A 4,427-nucleotide genomic window follows, 5' to 3' on the forward strand; every position below is an offset into this window, starting at 1 on the left:
GGAATTGGGGTCAATTGAGATCAAATTGATGGACATTTGAGTTGGATTTGGGGAGATTTGGGTCTTTAAAGGGCAATTTAGGGATTTTTGTTAAAGATGGTCAAATTGACCAAATTGGCTCGTGTGGTATTTGAAAGAAATGAAATTGGGAATATTTGGGATTTATTGGGATTTTTTGGGAATTTTTGGAATTTTTGGGGTTTTGGATTATGGAGGGGTATTGTGGTAACTTGGGGGTGTTTTAGGGGCAAAAGGCCAAGATGGGTATTTTGGTAGAGTTGAGGTACCAAGCATCACCAATAGGCCATGAACCAAAGGAAACCCCATTTTGGGTCCTCTACATAGTGGTCTTAGCTAAACCATAGCCCTAGGGCTAGAAGATTTAGGGGACCATCTACATGAGTATCCCAAAAGATCAAGGGATCTAGGTTAGAAATTTGAGCTCAGGGTTGTGAGTGATTGTGAGTGCAGATGAGTGTAGTGAGTGCCTTAGCTCCAGACCAACACCCAAGGTCAACCCTAAGGTCCAGCAATCCTAGGGGTGACTCATCCTGAGTTTCCCCCTTAGTGACCTTACCTACTAAGTACATAGAGGTTGGGAGCAATATGTGGAACTCCAGGTTGAGTAACGAAGAGCGAAGAGGGTAGAATTTCTAATGGTGAGGGTTCCTTGTCTAGATTTCTAATTTTCTAGGAATAGTCAATACAAAAAGTCCTATGGCTAGACCCTAGGCTACTGAAGAGGAAAAACTAAACCTCAACCAAAAATGAGGTCAACACACACTTATCAACGCAAGTATACATATCGCTCTAGTAATACAGGGCTCTAATGGAGTCCTGAATATTGATCCCACAGGGAGTAATACTAGAGGCTACGAACTAGGATTTAGAAAATCAATACTTAATCACAACAATACAGTTCAAATTACTTATTTATTACTAATAGGCAATTGAAATAAATATGTAATTTAACAAACTCTTAATTAACTAATTATACTAATAAAGTTTCTAATGTGAAATTGAATATATAAGAAAGCATCCTTCTCCTTTTCAAGAAATTAAAGTGAATGGATAAAGTGAATTAGTTCAAATTGTGTTGTGCCAAATAGGAGCATACCTATTCTTTACCCTTTGGCTCAGACATAAAGAACATTGACTAATCCTATGCTTGGTTACTGAATCTGCGGCTAAGCTGGGGGGGGACCCGGTCTTTCTTTTCTAAAATCTCCAATTCTATGCCCGATAAATTTATTTCCCTATTTATTTGCACCCAACTTTCATGGACTTTAACCTCCCTAAATCTTGGATGTAATCTTCACTTTAGTTGTAAAACTCAATATATTTTAATAAATCAATTGGCTAGATTGAAAGTAAATTCAGATCGAAGTGAAAAGATCATCAGAGCTTCTTTAACATTCTCATGGCTCAACTAATTCAAATCACCGTTTCACAAAATATCAAGACAAGGAGAAAGAAAGAGAAAACTACTCAGAACTCATGGAGAAGATACGACAAAACTTAGAACTTATATATAAAACCAAAGTCATACAAACTTCAAAGTCATACAAACTTCAATAAAATACCACTTATCCCTAATTCCTCCACAAGCAAACTCCTCGAAGTTCCTCTGAATCACTTCCTTTCTTTACAGCACACAAAATTCTTCTTTGAAGCGACAAGGAGGAAGAAATCTCTCACATTCCATCCACTTTTACAATCTCTCAAGGAATTCCTCACATTACTAACCCTAAATTAAACTCTCTACACTCTACAAATAACAAAAACTCAGTGAAACCACCACGGGGCTCTCCTTTTTTTTTCATCTGCCCAAATGTTTCTCTTAAAGTTGTAGAAGAGTTTTCCAAGAGTTGCCTAAGCGTCCCTTCAAAAATCATCCACATTCAATGCACCTGTTATGAGACCCCCCTGAGAACCCCCATTCTCGCCATTGGAGGCCTCAATGGCGTCTTCAGCGGCCTTCTAGAATATTTATTTCTGAACTCTCGAAAAAACCCCGTCGTCGGCGCCGTTGGGCTCGCCGTCGGTGCGCTAGTTGAAATCTTCATATTTTGGTCCTTTTTGCTTCTTTTTGCTCCAATGACCATAATTCAACATACCTACTACAAAACATCAAAAATACCCTTCTTTAAAGTGCAATATCATCAATATTAGTATAAAATAGGTATGAAAATCTTAATATATTTTTCTTTGGTCAAAATCTCCTAAACTTAACTATTACTTGTGCTCAAGTAATTTTAGTACTGCATAAAAGTTATGATCTATTGTAGTAAAGTTTTAATTTAGAAATACTATATGTTCGATTTAAGTAAATACCATAGTGAGATTTTCAGAAAAATTTCAAGTAATTAAATTAACTCTGTAGGTACAAGACTATCTAGTTATCAAGTTTAAGAGTTCTAGTTTTCTATTCATTTTAAGAAGGACTATATGTTGTAATATCAAGTCACTTAGAACATTCAAATGAAAAGAACTTCGTGAGAACACTACTAAGAAAGATACTATTCCATAAATATAAGTTCAGGAATGTTTTTAGGTTTTCCATTTAGGTAGGTCCAGTGAAGCTAATTTTGAAGCCAATTTTTAAGTGAAGCCAATTTTTGATTAGGTATCTCCTCAAGCTTCTCCTCACATATATATTTTTTTCTTTTTTATTTGGATTGTTTTCAGTCCCATATATTTTTCTTTTCTTTTCAGGGATTGTTGTCAATCCTATCTTTTTCTTTTTCAAGTGAAGATTACTATATCTGGATAGCTTTAATAATTTTGAACTTCACTTTTCTTTCGAAACACAAAGCATTCCTTTTCCTTATAAGTATTTCATAGCTTTTACATCATTGATCCCCAATCTTTTCTTCTCAAATAAATTTCTAAGATTCTTAATAATTCAAAATATAGTTTTCTATACTTTAAATAGTTAACTATAGTTTTATTCTCTTATACTAAATATCTTAATCTTCAAAATTAATTTTCCTTATAAAAATATTTCTTTAAATCTACCATACTATTTAAATATCTACAAAATATAGTTATCTGAATTAACTTCACTAAAAAAAATCATATTAATAATTTTTGAAAATATTAAAATTGAGAACATCTAATAGATAATCTTTTTCTTCCCTCCCCCAAACTTAAATTTTTCAATATGAATGATACAGGTGGAAAAAAATTCAAAATATAAATCATACCTCAGTACTTTGGGCATTTTCATCATTTTGAAATTTTTGCACTTCCTTCTAAAAATTTTAACTTCAACTGGTCTATAATATTAGGAGCTTTCTATACATATAAATCATTAGAGAATTTGTTGGGTACTAAAATTTTGAAATAAGTACAAAACTAAACATTGTACAAACACAATATTTATATAACACATCACAGCTAACACATCTACAATACTAAACAAAAAACAATTACAAATATATTAAAATGCAAATAAAAATCACATCACATTACAATTTTACACAGTATTAATCAAAATCTATTATAACTACACATGCAAATTTCAACTACCACACTAAACATTCATAACAATAATTAAAAATTATCCAATAAATAAAATAAAATGAAAGTACAAACAAACATACATCTATCTCTATCACAAAATCACAAAATAAAAGTACATCAATCACTATCATGTATCAAAATCCCATCTTATATCCTCAGCTCCCTTGTCAGCAGGTGGATTGGGCTGATATTGAGTATAACGGGGGTATTCAGGAAAAGTAACATCAGGCTCATCTCTGTAGTGCCGGGCCTAAGCTTCGTAGTAAGCTATCTTGATGTCATAATGCCTCTGTAGATACACACTTTCATGATCATGTATACGTCTAATCCCCCAATTATTTCATTTATTTTCTCTATACTTTTCCGCTGGCAAGTTAACTCATTCATTAAATCGTGAAGGGTAGGGGAGCTAGAGGAAGGAAGGTCAAAACTAGTAGAGGCGATATCCTTACTAGTAGAAGGTTCTTGACTCCTACTCCCCGATCTCCATTTTTCATGGGATTCATATGTCTTCAAATTAGATTTACTAATGAGTTTCATAGGGTAAACACATTTTTCTTCAGCTCCAGCTTCTTCTCCAGATAATTGGCAAAGTGCATAAATGAGGTCAGGATTACCTAAACCTCCACTTTTGATTCACTCTTTACCGTGGTCAATATATTCTTACAAATAATTCTCACCACATTTATAGTTCGACTGATATGAATATAGAAATTCAGAATAGCTCTATCTCTTGTTACCTCACTATGGTGATAGGTAGGTAACAGAGTAGAGGAAATAAAATAGTGCCACGCTTTAAATGTGGCACTCAACATGGAAGCAAAAAAATTTACCCTTTCTCGTTGCTTTATCTTCCATGCCCCTTTCCCATTAGTGAGAAAGTTAATGACATCATTCAACGG

The sequence above is a fragment of the Phalaenopsis equestris genome, unplaced genomic scaffold (assembly GCF_001263595.1).
Source record: "Phalaenopsis equestris unplaced genomic scaffold, ASM126359v1 Scaffold211350, whole genome shotgun sequence".
Classification (NCBI taxonomy): domain Eukaryota; kingdom Viridiplantae; phylum Streptophyta; class Magnoliopsida; order Asparagales; family Orchidaceae; genus Phalaenopsis; species Phalaenopsis equestris.